At 34.9% G+C, this 24,582-nt stretch overlaps 1 protein-coding gene and 1 pseudogene across 1 annotated transcript in view; one reads left to right on the forward strand and one right to left on the reverse strand.

Annotated features, from left to right (window-relative positions):
* Positions 1-24,582, forward strand: part of WDR72 (WD repeat domain 72) — a 211,937-nt gene that overhangs the window by 65,517 nt on the left and 121,838 nt on the right. The gene's annotated exons all lie outside the window — the stretch shown is intronic.
* Positions 10,603-10,726, reverse strand: LOC115835776 (annotated as a pseudogene).

The raw sequence follows: 24,582 nt of genomic DNA on the forward strand, positions 1-24,582 counted from the left end.
TATACCTGTGAAATTTAAAACTGTTAAAGGTTACTTTGTATTTCAGGATTTTTTTGTATGTGGATTTTAGTAAGACACGGGTGAAATATTCTCCAACAATAGAATGAACTGTTTAAACAGAAGACTAGCAGCAGAGCTTTTTGAGTTGGGCAACATTTGGACTTTATTAGAATGCTGTATTTATTTCTTCTTATTGCATTTGAAGCAAGTGCATATAGATCTGGGGAAAAGTTTACAAGGGAAAAACAAATACAACAAAACATTTTGAAAATAATTCCAATTCGAAATGCTAGAGGAGTTGAATTTGTGCTGCTAGACAAAGAATATCTCTGGCATAGGAAAGGAAAGTCAGAGTCATAAAGGATTTAAAGGAATACAATATCATGTTTGTGATGGGGAACTGCTTTTCTTAGATTTATCTAAGGATAAGACAAGATAGAACCTGTTTAAATTGCAGTGGAAGGAATTTAGCATCAAAGTAGAGAATAAACAACCACCCTAAAATCATCTATATATTACAGAAATCTTTGTAGCTTCATCATATTTTAAGGGAAAAACACCTATGTTGTTTGTTGATTGGTTAGTTGCTTTTAAATTCTTTTTCTGCATTTTTTGTCTGTAAAATGAATAAAAGGGTAAAGTGGATTATTATTTGGGGCCCATTGTAGTATCCTGGAAATGTCTTTTCTTTAAAACTGATTTTCTGTAGAATAGGTCTCCCAGCAGCTCCTTCTGGTTTGCTTTGCTAGCGCTTCACTGTCTAAAATGGTAGCCATTAAACATTTGTAGCTACTGAGTATTTGAAATATGGTTAGTACTACATGTTAAATTCTATTTTGGATATATAGTATTAAATGAAATATATTATTAAAATTAATCTCACCCATTTCTTTTTCCTTTTTTTAATGTATCTACTAGGCAATTTAAAATTACAAATGTGGTTTGCATTCTATTTGTATTGGACAATGATGAACTAGACCAGGGATAAGTTATTTTTCTGTTTTGTAAAGGACCTGCTATGATTTGGATATTTAACCTTTCCAACCTTATGTTGAAATTTGTTCCTCAGTGTTGAAGAAGGGACCTAAGGAGAGGTGTTTAGGTCATGGGGCAGATCCTTCCCGAATAGATTAATGTAAGGACGGGAGTGCATGAGCTCTATCAGTTTCCAGGAGCATTGGACGCTAATAAGAGCTCCTCCCTCTCCTGTCTCTCGTTTTCCTTTTCACCATGTGGTTTCTGCACACATGGCTCTGGTTCATCTTCTGCCATGAGTGGAAGAAGACGGAGGCCTTCACCAGATGTCCTGTCTTCCAGCCAGCAGAATCAGGAGCCAAATAAAACTCTTTTCCTTATATATTACTCAGCCTCAGGTATTCCTTTATAGCAACACAAAAATAGGCTAAGAAAGGACCAGATAGTACATATTTTTGGCTTTGCGGTCCAGAATTTTGCTGCTATGTGTACTCAACTCTGCTTTTGGAGCACGGAAGCAACCATAGACAATTCTTCAACAAGGGTGGTTGTATTCCAATAAAAACATTATTTACAAAAGCAGGCAGTGGACTAGAGATGATGCATTGGTTGTTGTTTGCCAATTTATGATCTAGACAGTCTTTACTAGACTTGGAGATCATGAGGTCTGAGGAGAAATTGGCAACACCTCCCTTTTCCCTCCATATCTGTATTTTACATGAAACAACTTATCCCAACCTCTGCACTGTGTGGAATGTAATCCAAAAGGGCTTATGTCAAATCTAATCTGTGACAGAAACCAGGAACTCATATGTGTTTGGAAAACCACCCTTTGTAGAGAAACAAATTTGTAAGTAATGGCTCCCAACTTAGTTGGAATTTTTTTAATGGAATTTTCTTTAAATAATGCACTTATATGTGCATCTTTATCTAAGCATATAAAATTGTTTATAAATAAAGACTGCACTGCATTATTTACATTCTAGTTGAGCTTTCTAGAAATATGGTTATATATATTTTTAACCTTTAGCTGACCTTATGGTGATGTCTCTCTGGTACCATTTGCTGAAAATTTTTATTAGAGCTTTATTCTGATACCTCTTGTAAAAAAACAGCTGGTGTATTGGTAGACCACCAATTGAAAATTTGATCCCGCTACTACCTATCACCTTATCAGAATGAAAAGTTAGTTCTTTTATATTTTATGACACAAAAAATAACCAAAATAGAATTAGTATAGTTTCTAAATTGTAAGACTGGAAAATACCATCTGAAAATATACTTGTAAAAGTATTAAATAATAATTCATCATGGCAATAAACATGTTACCATGGTTTTTATTAAACCATCTTTATTTTAATATTAAACTTGTATAACTATAAAAAAGAACAACTTTATTTTAAAACAATAAATTGTATCATATAGGGCTAAATCATCCATATAGAATGAAAATTTTCCCTTTTTGATTAGTAAATTTTTGATTTATTCTTTTTAATATAATAAGCAGCATAGAACTATTTTTCTAATGTGGAAAATATTTTACATCAATTTTTTATAATTTTAAAAGAAAATAGATTTTTATTTTACATTTCAAACACTTGATGAACGGATAGTCATTTTCCTCTGTAAACGTTGGATTAAGATTTCTGTTTTAAGTATTTTGATTTGGTGAATCTCAACTTAAAACTGTAGTACCTAAAATGATAATAGCCAGCCTAGGAAGATAGAATAAAGAAATAAATGTTAGGGGAGAAATCTACAAGGTCATTTGCTTTTTGAACACATAAAGTGATGCAAGTTTTTGACAGTGTATATCTGTTTATCATAAGAGTTTTATAAGATAAACAGTGTGTAACTTTATCGTAAGAGTTTTTTACACAGCTGAGTGTGTAACTTTATCATAAGAGTTTTATAGATGTAAAATAGGTAATTTTACATACTGTAAGTTAAAAATTTCTATAATACCTAATCCTTTTTTTTATAACTGCTTTATGAAGAATTTCCCTTTTCTCATTTTGTGGCGTGAGTTTAAACTTTTTCTGTTCTTCATATATTCCCTCAATCACGAAGAAAACTATGAGGAATATGTCACAGCTTTGTTTCAAAACTAATTTAGAAGGTCTGAGTGGCTATGAAAAGTAGGAAATGCACCATTAAATGACTCCAGCTGTCCACCTCGCACCCAGAAGCAACTCCGAATTTCCTCACAGGACTTCAAAGCCTGGCTTGAATCTAAACATTCGTGGGCCATGTAAATCAGAGGCACAAAAGGAGAATGCTCCTATTTCATGGTGCGAGGCTAGCTGAAGTCTGGCTTTGTGCAGCACGTGCCGGTGGGGAGTGCCAGCAACAGAAGGACTCTGTTCTGACTCGTGTGACAAATGTAGTTAACACCAGATCCATATTAATGTTGTCAAGTTCCCTCGATGTATTTAAACAGATTTTAATTATTTTCAGCGTCCAAAGGCCTGAAATATATAGCCTAATAGTTCTTCAAAGAAAGCTTACTTAATGTGTGAATGTAAAACCTCTCATAAAAATGAAACTTTTATATTGGCCTTAGTCATTGACATAGGTTATTCATCAAGTCAGCAATTTGTGTGGCAAAGTGCCATTTGAATAGTGTATTGTTAGGATACTTATGGTCCACTTGACAAGGGCTCTTGCTGTAAATAGTGCAATTTGACTCCAGCTGTTAAAGAGTGGCTTTGACAGCAGCCAAATAGAATGGAGATGCCTTACTGCATTGCCGAAAAATCAATATTGGGTTCTTGTTCATAGTAACCTGTTCTTTTCTCTTCTGTAGATTTATAAACGACTATTAAGGGTTTACAAGTGGAAGTTTAAATATTATTTTAACTGTAATTCACTTTAAGTTTCAAATTAAGACTTGTGATAAAGGGTACAAATGGAGAGTTTTCAGATATTATTTCCAAACCCTGGCTCATGTTTAGTCACAATTACAGTTAAGTTTAATTTGGATTCTCTAGCGTCAATAGAAAAGAATTTGTGTAAAACATGGACTCAAAACTGTGTGCCTATTGTATACTGCCAGCCCAATTATTTCTTCTTTTTGATTTTCCTTATCAATTTATCTTCTGTGTCCCTCCCCTCTTCTCCGTGTGTATACCTTTTTGTATAGATGGCAGAGTTCTTTGTGGCTGTGCCCATAGCAACACCCACAGATGTTGACAGCCAGTCATGTCCCCAGTGTTGTTTTCCGAAAGCAGAGTCTTGCTGGTTTTGAAGAATTTTCTAAGCAGTTTTCAGCACTGCAAGGTTGCTATGATACCTGACTGGCGGTAATAGATATTGAATCTGTTAATTACAATAACTACACACAGGGCTCTTTTTTGATTGGGTTTCTCTACCATTGCAAGCTGTTATGTTCAAGATACAGAGAGGAAGTGAAGCTATATATTTAAGATGAGAAAAAAATGCTCCAAGGTAAAGTCTTGAAATGTAAAAAAATTTCCAGGTATAAAAATCTTTTAGCTGACTATTGCTTTCCCAGGACTGCAGATATAATTTATTTAAATCATTTCTAGTTTTGGCTGAGTTTGATTTTTAGTTTTTATTGTTGTTCCTGAGAGGACATAAGTCCTCATCTAAAGTGTACTGAGCAGAATTTGAAAAAGCTGCATTTTTTAACATGGAAAATGCCAGTATAATGTGTACTTTCTCAAATGCCTTTTTCAATGAAGTCAGCTGTTAAAATAGCTATCTTCCTATTACTGATCAACTCTGCATTTATTGAATTTATGGCTGAGATAGCAACTGAAAATTCATAAAGCTGATAATATAATTGTGAGCGAAGACCTTTAAGGCTGATTCAAGGTCGGCGTTATTGTTTTTATAATTGCTGATAGGCAACCGTGATTTATACCAGAGAAAGGGTTAGTTCTGCTTTGGGTTTAGCTGGTTTCAAAAAATGTTCTCTCTTCCATTATTTCTAAAGTAAGATTTTTCACTGAATAAATATTTATATCATTTATTTAGTACTAAACTTAGCTTTAGATTCATTTCAGTTTCTCTCTCCCCACAATATTTCATTAACCCTATAAGAGACATGGAAATCTAAGATTATAACTTTCTTCTTGGATTAAATACTCTTTTTGTAATTATCAGTTAATTTGAAGGGGGAGGTTCTAACATAGAACATGGAGAAAAATTAAACATTTTAGGCTTTTAATTTTGTATTTAGCTTGATCTAGGGACTGTGTTAGCATAATTTATTAAAGCACATCTTTACATTTGCCTTCCTTTACATTAATAATTTTATAGATATTTTAGAACCTATGAATTCTGTAATCATGCTCATACATTATGCCTCCAAAACTATTTAGCTTATTTAGACTTTTTTCTTCCTTATTTATTTTTTCCTTTCCCTTTTTCTTTTCTCTTTCTTTCTTTCTTTCTTTCTCTCTTTCTCTCTCTCTCTCTCTTTCTTTCTTTCTTTCTTTCTCTTTCTTTTTCTTTTTTTTTTTTGAGACAGAGTCTCGCCCTTTTGCCCAGGCTGGAGTGCAGTGACGTGATCTCGGCTCACTGCAGCCTGTGCCTCCCGAGTTCAAGTGATTCTTCTGCCTCAGCCTCCCAAGTAGCTGGGACTACAAGCGCACGCCACCACAACTGGCTAATTTTTTTGTATTTTTAGTAGAGATGGGGTTTCACTGTGTTAGCCAGGATGGTCTGGATCTCATGACCTTGTGATCTGCCTGCCTTGGCCTCCCAAAGTGCTGGGATTACAGGCATGAGCCACCGTGCCAGGCCTGTTTTTCCTTTTTAAAAACATGTAGCCTCTCAAAATTTGTTAAGATCCTGCTTCTTGTAGTACCCAAAAGATGACCCTATTCCACCTACTTAAAGAGGTTATTATCTACTGGGGTCCAAATTCACTCCAGTGGATTTGGATGCTCTGTTATTGAGCAACTTGTTGGTTCTGATTAAAATGATTTTAAATGTTACCTCTTTAAAATGTGTTTCTATTCTGTTTTTTTAATGACTAATGCACTGGATGGTATTTTCTGGAAAAAAAATGACGTTTGTAGAATTCAAATGTTAACTCAAAGTATTAGTTGCTTATAACTGGAAAGAAATGGAGGAGAATAAAATCTTTCTTGTTGAAAGCTGGTAATATCACTTATTGACTGAGAGTACCATTGGACCCATTTAAAGCAATCCCAACAGGAGCACTACTTCTGTACCAGTGACTTATGTTGAAACTGGCCCTAAGAGAGCAGCAAATGCAAAAAACTAACAGGAAGCAATTCTCAAAAAAGAGAGCATTCATTTTCCTGGAATATTTCCCCTATACTATTAAAAACAAAATGTATTAAGCCTTTATCTTTATTTATTGGAACTAAGAGCATGAACTTATTAAACAAATACATCCAGCTAACATTCTTGTCCATTTCTCTGAATTCTGTTTTAATAGTGATGCCCTGAAGGCACCACCAGTTCTCTGCATCTCCAAATAACATTTATTTATTTGTAATTTTCTTCATACTATATAGCTCATATAATTCTGCAAACAGCTTTAATCCTAAATTAAAATATCCTGCATAATATTTTGGTTCAAGTGTGATTATTCCTGCCGGATATAAAAATGATCCTAACAAGCTGCTGTGAGCAGCAGGGGCTTTCTTATGCACATATTTAACTCCATGCACAATCAAATGGGACTGAAAATTGTAGTTGTTCTATGTCTTCGCATATTGCCCAAAACCTGATGACTTTTAGAAAGCCATTAAGAAAGCTTACAAAGCCGGGCACCATGGTTCACGCCTGTAATCCCAGTACTTTGGGAGGCCGAGGTGGGCGGATCACGAGGTCAGGAGTTCGAGACCAGCCTGACCAACATGGTGAAACCCCATCTCTACTAAAAATACAAAAATTAGTCAGGCGTGGTGGCATGTGCCTATAATCCCAGCTACTCAGGAGGCTGAAGCAGGAGAATTGCTTGAACCCGGGAGGCAGAAGTTGCAGTGAGCCAAGATTGTGCCACAGTCTGGCCGACAGAGCAAGACTCTGTCTCAAAAAAAAAAAAAAAAAAAAAAAACTTACAAAATGCACAGTCCTGCCCATCTTCGTTACTTTCTTCCTAGCTCCCACTAGAGGTCTCTTGTCGTTATATAAAACGTGGCCTTCTCTATTGATTCTCTGGTAGCAGATGTTTTGTTTTCCTTTTTCTTGTCTCTCAGGCCAATCTGTTTTACAATAACCATAGCATGACATTGATCATGTAATCATACGGCAAAATATGGAAAGAATAGTATGGGTTCTGTCTCTTCATGTGTGATTATCTTGAGCTCAAATGAGAAAATTATTTGACAGTTGACATCTCCCCAAATCTAAGAGGATACCTGAATCTTGAACTTTCACAAAGTTTTCATTATATGACTGTCAGTCCAAAATTGTTAATTACCTATCTTTTATTAAACCAGATCAATTATAAAGTCAAGTTGATAGACGGTAACAAATTGTCTTTAAGATCTCTCTCTCTTTTTTTTTTTGAGATGGCGTCTTGCTCTGTCACCCAGGCTGGAGTGACATGGCGCAATCCTTGATCATTGCAGCCTCTGCCTCCCAGGTTCCAGCAATTCTCCTGCCTTGGCCTCCTGGGTAGCTGGGATTACAGGTGTGCGCCACCACGCCCAGCTAATTTTTGTATTTTTAGTAGCAATGGGGTTTCACCATATTGGCCAGGCTGGTCTCGAACTTCTGACCTCAGGTGATCCACCCGCCTCGGCCTCCCAAAGTGCTGGGATTATAGGCATGAGCCACTGCGCCTGGCCAAGATCTCTTAAGCGTATCTTTCTTTTATGACTTTAACATTTATGTATGCTAATTATCAGCTTAAAATATCTTGAGACATATTTTTAGTCATTAAATTTCTGGTGCTAACAAGGATGGAATTAGTAAGATAGAGGCAGAAAACTAACAGTTCTGAGTGTACTTTGTCAAAATTTTCACTTTTTATGATAATTCAATTAATCATGACAAATTATGCCCTCAATATACATCTGATTTAAATGGTCTACCCTTCTATCTTAATCAAGAGAGCAACTGAGATTAGATACGGAAAATGCAATGAGTTGCATAGTGAGGAAGTGCGCATATAACACACATATAACCTCAGATGATGGTTTGTTTCACTGTTCTTGTGCACCTACCACAAAGGCCCAGCTATGGGGCCACAACTTGATTTTTTTTTTGCCTTCACTTAATGTTCTATGTCCATTAATTCTAGGACCAAGTTCTTGTATTTTAAAACATTGAGTTATTATATTTTATCAGACTTCAGTTTTGTAACAGGAAATAATTATCAAAATCTGTTTATCTTTCACTAATGAATAACATCTAAGGATTTGGGACGTTATTTCTCTATCTGTATAAAGCGTATAATAAATCGGTGTTTAATTCACAGACAAATGGGACTAAGTAATATAATCTACAAAAGCCTCATTATGTATGAATGATACATCATATCGCTTAAATCTTTTGCAGCCCTCTTGTGGTTACCTGATGTCGTCTTGATAAATCATTTAGTATGGTTGCTTTTAATTCTTGTTTTCAGGATATACTGAATTTCATTCAGCATGAACATATACATCATATTATAATTAAAAGTTTCTTCACTTGAGAATTAGTGCAGGTTTTGTCAGTAGTTCATGAGTGATACTTGGGAAAGAACTCTAATTGATTTTTACTATCCACTGGTAGTTTTGTGTTGATTTCCAGACTGGGTATATTTATAGATAATCAAAACCTAGGAAATATCCACTTTAATATTTCAGAATGTTCATAAAATTCAAATTTCTATTTAGTACTATTATTTTAAAATGTATTATATCTCCTAAACTAGGAACTCTATCTATTATTTTCTTAGCAAGAATATCTTTGGAGTTATAAATTTGAGTTTGACACTTATCATGTGGGGCAGGGGGTGTCCTGTAAGGTTTTCACGTATTCTTCAGCCATAACAATTTCCAGTCTATTGAACTCACATAACTGTTTGTGAAATATTATTTTTAGCTTCCACAAGCATGATGGAAAGAAAAGAAACTAAGAATGAGCATTCCATTATTATTAATCTGAGTTGCATTCATCCTTGTAATAAAAACCAAAATCAAAAATCATACATTAAAAAAGATGAAAAACGTCAACTACAGTTCAGTCCCATGACCAGATATTTAATCCCCAACTATTTGGCCTCATTAAAGAAACTCGTATTTCCACTGATGTTAGTCTTTTGCCAGAATATTTTCACCCCAATTCTACACCTTGAGGTCTAACTTCGATGCCAGATTACCATTATGTAGGTAGCAGCCCACTTTCTGTTATTCTCTTTCTCAGCATCCTTTTTATTTCATTTTGTATCTTCTCTACCCTCTACTACGGTATAAGTTCAAAGGGGACAGTTACAGTTATGCTAAACCTATTTTATAACTTTATCATGAAATTCTCATCACCTAGCATATCTGGCACATGGAAGACATTCAGAAATATTTGTGGAATAAACTCATGAACTGAAAACGACTGAAGTCTAAAACATGAAGAATAGATGGTAAGAAAGTAAAGAATGCTTCCTTTTTTGAATTGTAAGAGAAAAAAATATAAATGACTGACAGAAAAAAAAAGTGTATTTATTTTGCCACCCAATTGCTTTAAGTCCAAATCAGGTTTACATGTGACTTGATTGTACAGAGGATAGTGACCTAGTAAAAAATAGTCAATAATAGCAAAGAGGCCGTTGAAACACAGCAGCAACCTCCACTGATATTTAGACACCAGTCTCATTTAATTCAAAAGTTTATAAGAAAAAGTGTACTAAATAGTGGTGATGAAACTTAGCATGCCCAGCATATTAGGGAGAAATGATTCACTTTGGGCAAGGTGGGCATAGAACAGAGCTTAGATAAAGACTCAGAAAGGAAGATTAAAAGGTTAAATGTGGTTAAAATGGCTTGTTATACCAACAAAGTGCATATTATTACCCCATTTACTTGCCCTTAAATCTTAGACTTCTTTTTCTAATAACAAAGTTGTCTAAAATAAGCATTCAAAAATAGCCTGAGGATTGCATTGTATATCAGTAGCCTCTACTTCCCCGAAATAATTACTTTACTAAGCCCTTCCCTCAATACAAAACCCCTGAAGCCAGCAACAATCTAATCAACAGGTTTGTAATAACTTTCAGAAATTTAAGTGTAATAAATATGAAGAGGCCTGATTTATGTTTCATTTCCCAGATGCAAAGACTAGTACAATTCTGCATCCCCCAAGTAGCAAACATTGCTTCCTGCTTTTGTACATCATTTGAAAATTGCTTCACTCACCCTCTCATCAGAGGATAAGGAGGAGAGAGGGATGATTACGTTTCAACATGTATGACATTAAATGCTTTTAGGTAGCTCATTGTGGGAACATAGGGTGGTATACTGGATTAGCAGCCCCAGGAAAAACTGAGCTTCATAGGATTTGTTCTTCTTCCTTGTCTCTGAAGACCCCATTTAGATTCCCATGGCAAGGCTCTTCCGTAATTTCTGGTACACCAGTGCTCTTCCACGTGGGTGGTTCTGGTGACTCTATTCTCCACATTTCTTCCTGCCCAGTCTCACGTACCAGAGATGCTCTGTTACCTGGTCAAATCCTACCTAGACTACAGCATGTGCATGCACAATTTACCTTGAACATAAACGGATAAAAACAGATGCTACATTTGATCTTAGCCAGAAGGCCGAGAAGTGATTAAACAATTAATAAATTAACTATGGACTGGGCGCAGTGACTCACTCCTGGAATCCCAGCACTTTGGGAGGCAGAGGTGGGCAGATCACCTGAGGTCTGGAGTTTCAGACCAGCCTGGCCAACATGGTGAAACACCGTCTCTACTAAAAATACAAAAAATTAGCCGGCATGGTGTCGCGCACCTTTAGTCCCAGCTACTCGGGAGGCTGAGACAGGAGAATTGCTTGAACCTGGGAGGCAGACGTGGCAGTGAGCCGAGATCGCGCCACTGCACTCCAGCCTGAGCAATAGAGCAAGGCTCTGTCTCAAAACAAACAAACAAACAAACAAACAAAAACAAAACTATAGATTGCCTAATTATTTTACCCCTATTTATTTGTCTTTTTTTCTCAGTTAGGCCTAAAGCTCCTTGAAAACAAAGAATTACTGTGTCTGCATGTTATGTAAGTTTTGTAGCATGGAATGCAAAACAGTATACTTTATTCATTCAGCAAATATTCATTGAACATCTACTATGTACCAGGCACTCTTCTTGATACAAGATCATGGTGCCCATGGCACTTACATTTCTAGTAAGAGAGGATACATCGTAATTAAAACAAAACAAAACAAGACTGTCAGATAATGATAAAGGCTCTGCAGGGAATTATTGTTGGGCAGTTTGATAGACAGTCTTAGGGGTTTACTATAGCCTGAGTGGTCAGAGAACATCAGAGAAGGAGGTAGGATTTATACTGTTTGAATTGCAAGAAGGAACCAGAGATTCTCCCGCCTTTCAGAGGGGAGAATATTCTAAGGAAAGCAAACAGCTACAACAGAAGGCCTGAAGTAGGAATGAGCTTGATGTAGACAATGAAGTCAAAAAGGCCAGTGTGACTCAAGAGGAGTATGGGGGAGGGAGAATTAAGAGTCAATATTGAAAAGTGAGGGACGGACAGAATATATTGGGTGCAATAATCCAAAGGAAGAAGCTTGACTTCCAAGTATTAAAGGGAGTCTTTTCACGATTTTACTCAAAAGGAGTAACAGGATTTGATTTATGTTTTGAAAAGGTCATTTTGTTTGCTTTGTAAAAAGAAAAACAAAAGTGAATTAGAGGAGAGAGTGTGTCTGGAAGAGGAGTCCATTGCTTAGTTGAAGCAAGAGAAAGAAATTGTTAGCTGGTGTTTGTTTTGTTTTGTTTTGTTGTTTGTTTTAACATCAAGTTGGCAAAAACCATGGTGTGACATATGTGCTCTAGTTGACCTATATCCCAAAGTGCCAGTGGGAGGAACCCCTTTAGATGGTGAGGCTAACCCTGTCTGTGGTATGCAGGAAGTCATATTAGGACTAAATCTTGATGGATGAATAAGATTTTGCCATAAGGAGCAGCAGGTCCAAAAGCCCAGAATATGAAGATGGGGAACAAGTAGGAGGTTAATGAGAAGTTGATATGACTGGAGGTGGAATATAAAGTGAGACGCAGTGGAAGGTAACTCTGACTTGTACCCCTGCAGAAAATAAAAGGAAGTCTTTGAACCTGGACTTCAACTCGTTATTTTATTTTAGTAAGAAGACTTAACATGACATCTGCCCTCTTAACAAATTTTTAAGAGTATAATACGTTATTGCTGACTCTAGGTACAATGTTGTACAGCAGATTTCTAAAGCTTATTAATTCTACTGGGCTGAAACTTTATGCCCATTGATTAATAACTTAAGCCCCTAGCAAGCACAATTCTACTCTTCGATTCTATGAATTTGACTATTTCAGATATTGCATATTGGTGTAATCAGGCAATATTTGTCTTTCTGTGACTGCTTATTTCACTTAGCATATGTCCTCAAGGTTCATCATGTTATCACATATTGCAGAATTTCCTTCTCTTGAAAGGCTAAATATTATTCCATTGTATGTATATATCAAAATTTCTCTATCCATTCATCTGCTAATGAACTTTCAGGTTATTTCCACATCTTGGTTATTGTGATGCTGCAATAAACATAGGCTAATACTTCTTCAGGATCCTGATTTTAATTCTTTTGGATAAATACCCAGAAGTCGGATTGCTGGACCATATGGTAGTTCTATTTTTAATTTTTTGAGGAACCTCCATGCTGTTTTTCATAGCAAGCAGCTACACCGTTTTGCATTTCTACCCACAGTGTGCTAGGATTTCAACTTCTCTACATCCTCACAAACACCTGACTTTTGTTTCGTTTTGTTTTTGTTTTCATTTAATAATAGCCATCCTGAAAGGTATTGGGTGGTATCTCATTGTGGTTTTGATTTGCATTTCTTTGATAATTAATGATATTGAGCATTTTGCATATATTTCTTGACTATTTGTATATCTTCTTTGGGGAAATGTCTATTCAAACCCTTGGCTTGGTTTTTTTTATTGTATTATTAGGGTTTTTTGCTATAGAGTTGTAAGAATTCCTGGACTTGGACTTTTGGGAGCAATTTGTATTTGTGGTGGAAAATCTTATGAGTAACAAAAACAACCAATACAGACTTAAGATAGGGTCCTCTTTTAAAGCATAACAACTGAATTAAGGGGATTTAACACATAAAATTGCTTTCTTTATATTTATATTGCATTTTTGCCCAGAAAAAATATTTTGCATACATTTAAAATTCCCATTAATTTAGAATAAGCCAGGGGTTGGCAATTTTTTTCTCCAAAGGATCAGATATCAAATTTTTTTGGTTTTGTGGGCCATACAGTCTCTGGTACACCTACTCAACTCTGCATTGGTAATGCAAAAACAACCATAGCCAATGCATCAGTAAATTAGTGTTTCTGTGTTCCAGTAATAGTTTCTTTACAAAAAGAAGTGGTAGGCAGGATTTGGCCTACAGGTCATTGTTTCTTGACCTCTGCAATAGGCAGTACTGTGATTAGATTGTGTTATAATTGAGTATAATAGGCCACAAGAAGAGGAGTGTGGTAGCTTTCCACTGGAAAGAACTATATTTTATTATTGTCATTAATAGATTTTCTTATAAAGCTCCCTATTTGCTGAAAATTATAACTGGTTTTGCTCAATTTGGGAGCTCTGGTTTGTAAACTCTCTTTTGGGTTTTCAAAGATTTTTGTCTTGTTTCTTCTGCTTCTTACTTTTTTAAGGTAGTCTACAAGCTTGATCTTGTCAATCAGTTGCTAGACATGTGAGAAGTTATTGTGGTATGGTTGTTTGAAAGAACTCATGTTCTGAGACATTTCATAAATTTTATATACTTTTTTTTTCAGTGAGCATACTCTCTGGGTATTGATTTCAATTTAATAAGTATGTGTTGAATTGAATTGACTGAAATATCTGGTGGCCACACAAATATATACCCAAAATAAGTGTTGTGGTTGGTTATTCGTTATGTGAATACACATACAAACCCCTCAAAAGAGGAGAAGCACTATTTAAAAAAAATTTGTCCTTTGGTCTACTTAATGGTGAGCCAATTCTGGCTAAGTTGTTTTTACTTCAGACCTATACCTTTCCTGACCTCTTGGCCAATTATAAGCTTGTTAGTATGATGTTTAGAAAGCATCAGCATGATACTACTGATTTCAGTGTCATAGTTGGGAAGCAAAGGTGTTTGGAGTAAGTAAAATTACATGTACATACCACATCTCTTTTAATTAGTTTTCATCTCCGGAGGGTGAGTACAGAGTAATTTAGTAACACATACTTGTTATCTTAATTGACAAAAACATATAGAGAAAGAGGTGAAAACAAATGGAAGGAAATAATTGCTATTTAAAGAACACATGAGACAAGTATCTTTCCTGCTACGTAAAATTTGGCTTATTAATGAATTTTTTAAATTTGATATTGAGAACTTTTATTCTATTGGTGACATTGAATTTTTATAGGATGCAGAATAGACCAAAATTGGATTATGACATGTCTATTCAAACAGACGTGCCATCTGTCAGAGGTGGGACAGTTAAGGGGAATTTGTTTCTGTGTCTTCTACTAGTTTCCAGGGAAAGCATAATGCACGTAAGCATGAGAAGTCATATTTCATGTAGTGGAAGGAGCACTAGACTAGGAGTAGTCAATCTGGGTTTTAATTTCGACTTTGGCATTTCAGTAGTTGCATTGATTAAATGAGTGGCTATATGACATTGAATCAGTCACCAAGCCTCTCTTGTTTCCACCTATCTATTCATGTATACATTGATATGAATTTGGAAAATATCTACATCCGAATAGGCCATATTATGTTCTAGTAACAAACAGTGTCCCAAATCTCATTGGCTAAAACAACTCAAGTTTATTATTTCTTATTCACTCAGTGTACCAACCTGGGGTCAGAAGGGGTCTCTGCTCTTCAATGTTACACAGAGACAAAGCTAATGAAGCAGAAGCCATATGCTGGGAAAAGGTGGAGAACTGTAAGCATTTGGTAAAAATACCAGTGACTGAGGAGAGGGAGCATGAGAGAGGAAAAAAATACTAATGATTGCACAGATAATTTCTAGGGCTCTATATAAAATTATATGAAATTTTGTGGAAAAGTGTGGTTTCTCTTTAGATTCCTTCTTCAGGAAGTTAAGGATCTCCCTAGGTGTTATAATTATGGATGATCTGATTTTCTTTTGATTATCTTTATTATTGAATACTTTGTAAACAGTATTAGTATTATTTATTAAAGGCAAAAATAATATAGCAAAAGCTATTTTTAAGTAATGAATCTCTTTCAAATGTCCTTTGCTTATCTTACTTTTTTTAAATTTATGAATGTATATAAATACCTTTAGTTTCTTCTATAATTCAGAATTTAGTGTCTGAGTTAGTATTTCATGTTCTGTACTATTGTGATTTCATAACAACTGAACACATCTTTTCCATTTTTCACATGGAGTTATATGATCTTCTAATCGGTTTGTGCACAAAAATAATTCTGATTTTTCACATTTTATTCTTGAGATCTGGTCAGACTTACTAAGCTTTCTACTGGAGTCTCTGCCATAGGACTAATGGAGTCCTTACCTTTGCATTGTACCAAGAAAGGATAATCCTTTGTATATTGTCTCTAGCACAGGCAATACCCTACAATTTTGGGGAATATTTTGACTTCAGTAATTTAACAACAAAGACCCTTAATTATTCCCTTTTTTATTTTTGGTTATGAGACTTACTTTTTATTACAACTATTTGGCCATACCTTACTTTCCTTGCCATTTTTTTTAACTGTCCCAGAGCTTTTATTTGACGTTTTCTATCATTTCAGTATTTCAGTTCCTAGAGAGGATATTTTGTTGTACATTTATTTCTCAGAATTATTTATAAAACCATGAAAGTTTAAAGCTGGCACTTGGTTTCAATCCCTTTCTAGAAGCTGGGGACACACTTGTGGTTGTGGTTCTTTTTGTTGGGGAGAATACATTGGTCCCTAGCTTTTGTCTCTTGTTTGTTAAACAGTTCTCAATACACGGTGACCTGAAACAGTCTTCTGGCCTCTGGCAATTTTGTTTACCTTCTTTCTTTTCTACATCTATCCCTCACTCCCTCCCTTACCTTGGCCTTACAACATTTTTCAAAAATGATGAGCAGTTTCTTTACCTCTAAATCCGTTATTTGTATTATTACTCACTTACCTGCAACTGAATCTGCATCACAGAAATTTAGTTGATTGCTGAGAGATTATTTTGGAAATATGATAAGAGAATACGAGTTGCAGGGGTTTTATAAGTAGGAGATGTAAAAATTTCAAACAATCTAGCAATATTTTTATAATTAGGACTTTGGTTATTTTTCCTTTGCTATATACATCAGAAGTTTTTTGAGAAGTAGAAATAAACTATCTGAGAGTTTAAAAAGGAACTGAATTTCTTTGCAGTCATTTAAAAAGTAGATGTACAGAGATATAGTTATGATTTACAGAACAATAGTCACATTTTAAGTGTTACAGAAACACTGATGCTTTTTAATAAGCCAAATCATCACCTTATTCCTGTGAGATAGGGTCATCATACATCCAGGTTCACTGGGACAGTTTTGGCTCATGTCTCTTGTTCCAAGGTAATTATTAATAATGCACCATTTCACACTAAAAAGTAGCCTAGTTTGAACAATAAATTACACGATCACTTTATTTGAAGGAGACTAACCTTTAAGTTAAATGAAGAAAAAAATATATATGTCCTACTTAAGGTTAATCTAGCAATTTCAAAATACTCAAATAACCGTGTATGATATACTAACACAAATGGATTAAAGAATATAAAGCTGATGCTTAATCATTTTCCTTTTACATTTAGATATGCAAAAATACCAGAATCTCCTAGCAGTTAAATGATATAGTTTAAGAGAAAAATCATGCTTAAGGCAAATAAAAATCTTAACTTTTACTTCATCCAACATTTACAGTTTTAGTTTTTCTGTGTTTGGCATATCTTTCTTAGTACATCGTTTTAAAAACCAACATGCAAAAGGTTCATTGTGCAGTAAATGACACCCTTCATTTTATAATGGTTTATTGATATATGCATTAAAAATGTAACTGGATAACCCTGAGAACTGCTTTACAAAATTCTGCTATTCTTCACACTTACAACACAAAACCTATAATTAAAAAAGAAATGAGCAATTTGTCCATTAGCCAGAGTCAGATTATACACTTTAAATCTGGAGATTTTGTAAACACACTAATAATATTTTACAGGCATAAACCAGTTTGAAGCCTGAAACACAATTTCATTTATTTTTATATTCTGGGCTTTATAATGTCGCAGAAAGTGTCCATCTGTTCAGCTGAGATTGCTTCAAATAGTGAGTGGTCAGAAAGACTTAGATGATAAAGGTCAAAGGAGCCTCTTGACCCTGTGATACTTGCCAAAGCAATTGGAGCATCAGCGCTGATATATAGTTAGATACAGTTCACTAAAGCAGGCTCCACTTTAATTGATAGTGATAGCAAGAATACACAGTAAAGTCATTGCTGAAAGAAAACAAAAAGTATCCAATATAGTAATTTATTACCAGTCAGTGGGTTTCACGCACTAAGTTGTTTTACCCCTGCAGTGGCGAGAGAAAGCAAAAAGGTCCTCTAACACTTAGCTGAAAATGGATGCCCTGCTGATACCCAAGATGCGTAGTGGCCCCATGATTGCCCGTGCCATTAGCTTGGTAATGTCTCTATTGTAAACTCGGCTCCCCATGTTCTTCCTGTGCATCAGCTGCAGATTGAAGGCTTTCTCCTTTGTCTTCTATTTGCCCTGCCAATCATGCTGTTCTCCACCCGACCCGATGGAAGGAGACAGTTTTACTGCCAACAACAATCTTCAGCAACCTAGGGCTCAGAGAATCTGAAAATGAATGGTTGGCACTTTCATTTACACCTTGCTGTTTGATTTACACGTTGTTGGGATTTTTTTTTGTTCCTATTATTCCACCAATGGTTTCCAGATTTTTCATATCTTTGCAAGATACATACTTCTCATAGCTAGTATACACCTAAATGCTTATGGCTCCCTATGAAATTAAATTATTTGTTACAAATGCTGACGTATATTTGGTGCAGTATGAGCACAGATCTTTGTAAATATTTTTTATTTAATCAGTTAAAAAAATCTTTTAACAAGGAGTTACTGGTTTCTGTCAATGAAGATAAAATTCCCATGGGGAAATATGAACGAGCTCTTCAATGTCTCGATTTTTTTCCTTAAACATCTTAAGAAAAACTATTTAGCACCAAGAAAAGATAGACTAAAGCAGAGACTTTCCTAATGGCAAGCACAGATGTAGTAAAATCTTATTTCACATTTCTGGTCGTATATGGGAGGTGTAGTTTGTGTTTTTGGTTTGTGTTTGTTTGTGCTTATCTAAAATATGGATACCTTCTCAAATATTTAAATTTACTCAAGGATCATTTGATTTCAAGACTGATGGATACACTGTTTTCATCAAATCACAACAGAAATTTACTCCTGAAGTAATTACAGTAGAAAACAATATTAGCTTGGCATTTACAATTAAACACTAAACTTAAACTTGATTTGGATTTTCTGACTGAGGGCTCAAATAGTATATAAAAAGTATGTTACCGTATACATTTTTCATGGATAAAATGGTCTTTTATATATTTTGTTTGCATATGTAAAATTAAATTAGGTGATATTGTGATTCTATGAAAATGTATTTTCTTTCTTTTTTTTTGAGACAGGGTACTCTAGGTTAGATCATGGAAATGGTAAGTTGTTGAAAAGCAGGTTATTTTCTTTCTCTTTCTACACACACACACATACATACACGTACGTTTCAGTTTTTAACTTAAGCAAACAATATCTGGGATTATTCTGAGACTAGCCCTAGGTATGTGAGGAGTTAGAAAAGACCAGATTCAGGCTCTCGTTCACCAGCTGCTTTTATTGTGGCCAGGTTCTTAGCATTGTATTTGGTTACCCCAAAGAAAGTTTGATGAGGAGCATGTCTCAAGCCAGCTCCCATCTGTTTTAGAAACCATGGTGCTTTGGACTTCAGAACAACTAGGGACTTTTAACATTTTAGGTGAGAATTAAGCTTTACCATCTTTTCAAGGACAGAAGGAGAGACATTTCAGAAAAAAAAAAAAATTCCTCATAGCGTGTCTGTGTACTGTGAGTGATGGTTTGACTTCCTTAATAAAAGTATTCTCAACAAGCAGTTATTACAACATTAATTAACTAATTAATTAATTTGCTGCTGGAATGGAGACTAGGCAGTCATTATGCCTTATGTCATAAATCTTCATAAACCAAGGAATTCTTAAGTCAATATCTGTATCAGTTTTCAGTTCTATTATTTAGGCTAAATAATTCTAAGGTAAAAATTGTATGAAATAATTTTAGCACTGGATAAATATTAATTGATCATTATGTTTATGAAGAATTCTTTCGCTTTTTTTTCTAACTTGTATTTTCTACTTTAGAATCTTCAAATGGACAAGGCAGTGGCAAAGGAGAAGCTTACAGATTAGGAAAATGACTAGCTTTAAGAAAGAGGACAAAGAAGAGGTAAACCAATATAGGACTCTCCATCACTAATGGAAATATGTATTTTAAGGGAGGTAGCACAGTTTCCAGAATAAGTTGGATCCCAGTGGTAAACAGCCCTCAGAGACAGGAAGGTAGATAAGGAAAATAGCATTTACATTGTACTTTGCATGAAATTTTTATGTGGTATGGGTATTAAATCAGTTAAAGTAGATGGCATGTCTTGATGTATTTGAAGGGGGAAAATTTAAAAGCATTTTCTTTTCCTGGATATTATGCCAGTAATATATAGAGTAACTTGAGTTTTCCGGTATGGTTTATGTTGTAATTTAGGACTTTCCAAAATACTGTGTAGCTGTATCGGTTTTCATGTATCACTAATGGATTAAGGCTGAATTTTAGGAAGTGAATGCTTGACAGTGCAGAGAGGACCCTAACATTTATGGATAATAAAGTAATAAAGAAACGTCTCTCACTCTTCAAAACACAGCCCTTGTGTTAGGCTCTATTATTATGATGCTGTTCATGTGCCCCTTTCTGGATATGAAGTAAAACATGTGTGCACACATTGGTGTGTGCATGTATATATATTTTTTTACATAGAAATGAGATACTATAGAGCTATTCTGCAAATTGCTTTGTCAAGTCAAAAATATTTGGCAGACATCTTTCAATATCAGTACATAAAGATCTTCCCTGGTTAGATTTTTAACTAAGCTTCCAATACATACTATTTTAGTTTTACTTTTGGAAAATCTTTGATGGGGAAGCAATTTGGGACTATATGCTAATATATAATTATTAGTAGTTTATGCTATTATAATGTCACTCTTCTTTCATGTACTTAATACAACCGCATAGATCAACTTCGAATTACAGGGATTAAAGAAGTGTGGTTACTCACATAAATGGACCTAGAAAAACCATTTAACTTATTCAACATCAAGAAAATATATGAATCAAATGAGTTTTTAAAATAGCAGTAGTAATCATACCAAGTAAAATTACAGTAATCTACCATTTCTACTATTATTTAACTTTTTTCCTAACACCTTAAGCAAATGCCAAAATATAAGAAAAAGAAAAAACAGATGGAAAGAAAGAAAAGCATTACCTTTATTCAAATAGAGTAATAGTGGACACTCTGCTTATAAAATATTAATAGATCAGAAAACCTAATAAAACGAAAAATAATGTTCAGCATGGTAGTTGGCTAAAAACAAAACTGATGTACTTATATAAGAAAACACCAATTAGAATGTACAATTGAATTAAAATTCCATTCATAATAGTCATTAAAAAGAAAATAAATAGGAATAGATTTCATAAGAAATATGCAAGAGCCATAATAAACCATATTTTAAAAATTACTAAAAGACACAAAAATGCCTTAATTTAACAAAATGATAAAGTCCCAGAGGGAAAGGACACTATTTTAGAGGTTTCCATACTCACAACTCTATATATTTGATAACAATCCATTTCAAAATCTCCTTAGTGCGTTTCTAGGAACCAATGAGTTGATTATAAAATTCTTCTTGAAAAACAAATATGTGAATTGAGCTAAGAAAACTTAAAAAATAGCAGAATGATGGCTGGAGACTTCCTTCTTCCTTCTCAGATGTCAAACATATTATCTATCTGTCTACATATTTATCTACACACACACACATACACACACAAACACACACACAGTAAAATAGTAGCACTTGGTACAAGTTCAAGAACAGAGAAAGAAATAAATGGAGAAAAAAAGATGGTCCAGGAATGAGCACGTCATAACCTACTCTTTGTTAAAGATGGCACTTAAAGTCAAAGAGGAAAGTTAATAAAAGGCTTTTGTATAACCAAGTGTGATTTTTGTATAAAGTATAAAATTATATCCCTACTCTCTACCTTTCACAAAAATAAACTTCAGATGAATAAAAATTTTAAACTAGACATGTAGAGGGATAAATTACTAAAGGAAAATACTTGATAATATTTTTAGTAATCATGTTACAAAAGGTCTAAGAGGTATAATTTCGGAAAAAAAACATGAAAAAATGAATATTTTTACTACTTAAAAAAATTGTATTGTAAAAAACCTCAGAAACTTACAAGTCAACTTACAACCTTATAACAGACTTGAAAAAAATCTTTATAATATTCAATAAAGTATTAATATCTTTATATATAAAGGGACTCACACAAATTGAAAAGGGAAAGATAAATAGTAGATGAAGAAATTGGGCAAAGATTGACACTTAAGCCACAGAAAAATACAAATAGTCATTAAACTTTTCTCACTAAAAGCCCACAATGCAAATTCGCTATTATTAATAAATATTAAAAGAAGTACTAAGTTTTTTGACAGCATGACAAAAGAATAACTTACATATATCCACATTTGTTGAAGTGTGTTTTGAAACAGACTCGCTGGAGCAGCCTCACAATTTAGCCAATACTTTAAAGATAACATAGCTTTTTACCCTGAAATTTCATTTTAAAGAATTTTTAAGAGAACCAGAAAGTGTTCAATGATTATATTTTTAGAAAAAGAATGGAAAAATGCTACTTTTCATTTGTAATCTGTGGAGAAATGGTTTATGTAAGGATAACTTACGTCCTTTTCCAAATTACCCCAAATTCTGCGTCAGTAAGATTTTGAGGAGACTTAGTACAAAGTTAGGGCTATGGCATCCAAGCATACCAGGACCCAAGAGTGGAGGCATCCTAACTGAAGCTCTGGGTGGACAAGAAGCCACTGATGAAAGCAATCTGTTATAGAACAAGTTGACTTTTGACTGACCTTGTAATTAGGTGCTTAAATGGGCTAGTGTTGTAAGACATTTATTTTTCACTTAGGCGACAGTTACTTAAGTGAATTTCTCTGGTCACACAGAGGTTAGAGATGGGCTAACTGAAATGTGCAGGACTCACCCAAAGGCTATATCCCATGTTACCATAAACAAAAGCATACTTAATTTTTAAAAGTGTGCTAGTTTTCATTATTTTTTAAAAGACCTGGAATAACATCTTCAACCATTATATTTCAGTATTGAATAGTTACTAGGAGAATGTTATGAAATTAATATGTTGTCCTCCATGATTATATGATTCAATTTTATCTGGTATTTTTAGGCTCAATGAAGTCTTCTATAAAATACCTCATGTTTTATGAACTCGTAACAGAACAAACTCCTGCTGATATAATGCACAAAGGTTGATGCAGGTCCAGCTTTTAAGAGATTGGAGTGGGTGAAGAATAACAGTATTTATGCATATGATGATGATGAAAGGTAAAGGTTGGAAAAGATATTAGAATGTCATGGGAACTCCAAGGACGGCAAGATTGCAACTGGAAGGGCAGATTAATAAGGGTTTAGGGAAGGTGGTCTCTTGAGGGAAATGAGCTTTCTTCAGGACTACAATTCCTGTAGATGGGTGTTAGGGCATTTTCTGCATGAAAAGAGATACAGAGGCAGAGCAATCACAAAGATCATAAGGCCAAGATTAACTATTAATAGCAGAAGAATCAGGCAGCAGTGCCAGGCACACACTGCAGTTAGGAAGTAAGGCAAGAAAGGAATATTTTAATTTTATATAATTTTTAATTATCTGTAGAGACGAGGTCTTGCTATGTTGCCCAGGCTGGTCTCCAACTCTTGCACTCAGCCTCCCAAAATGCTGGGATTACAGGCATGAGCGACCGCACCTGGACAGAAAAGAATTTAAGTGAGATGAATTAGGCTGCAAGCTCTGCCTCAGGGACTGCGACTGTCTGTTCTGCTCGCTGTTGAGTCGTCCACATATAGCACATCACCCAGCACATAGGAGATACTTTTGATGAGTAGAGGGATTAATTAATGGTTAACAAACTATAAAGGAAAGGATGTGGTAGGAAAGGCACTGAAGAAAGAGAGGGGATTCAGAGAAGAGAAAGAAAATGTAATATCTAGATATAAGCTTGGTGGACTGGGAGAATGTTGTTGACATTACAAAAAACAAAGATGTCAGGAGATGGAGTGGACTTCCTTAGTGAGAAACTTGGTGTTGCAGTGACCATGGTTTTTTTGTTTTGTTTTGTTTTTCTTTTTTTCCTTGAGATGCCCAGGCTGGAGTGCAATGGCTCAATCTCAGCTCACTGCAACCCTCCCAGGTTCAGGCAATTCTCCTGCCTCTGCCTCCCAAGTAGCTGGGATTACAGGTACCCACCATCATGCCTGGCTAATTTTTGTATTTTTAGTAGAGACAGGGTTTTGCCATGTTGGTCAGGCTGTCTCGAACTCCTGACCTCAGGTGATCTGCTCGCATTGGCTTCCCAAAGTGCTGGGATTAGAGGCATGAGCCACTGCACCCAGCTAACCATGGCTTAATAAACGTATCAGAGCACAAATAATACCTTCTTGATATTTTAAAGTTAGAAAAATTTTCTGATTTTTCAGTATGTTTCTCTGTAATTTGGTGCAAGGCCAGTCTGTACCAAAAAAAAAAAAAAGAAAAGAATGTGATTAGGAGAAAATATAAAATCTGGATTACAAATCTAGAAGGATATTTTATATGTTAAAGTACCAATAACAAAATGTCACTTTTCCTGACTTCCAGGACCATGTTTAAACAAGCCTTTGGCATGTTGCCATGGAGTAGAACTCTGTCATTGTTCTTTCTTGTGTCGTTTTTCTATTCCAGGGTAGCCCTCTGTTTTATGATTGGAAGGAAATGAAAGCCTTGCTAGATTGGATATTAGACCTGAGCATCTCTTACTTTGCTAAGGCACTGGAATATCTGGCAGTGATGGAGCTGCCCTTAGATAGCCCCATTGTGGTGTCGAACATTTTTCATTTCACCCTTGAAAAAAGACTTTGTCTAATGTTATAGCTAAGAGGTTGGACACACATTTCTTGGGAATTAT

Source organism: Nomascus leucogenys, chromosome 6 (assembly GCF_006542625.1).
Source record: "Nomascus leucogenys isolate Asia chromosome 6, Asia_NLE_v1, whole genome shotgun sequence".
Classification (NCBI taxonomy): Eukaryota; Metazoa; Chordata; class Mammalia; order Primates; family Hylobatidae; genus Nomascus; species Nomascus leucogenys.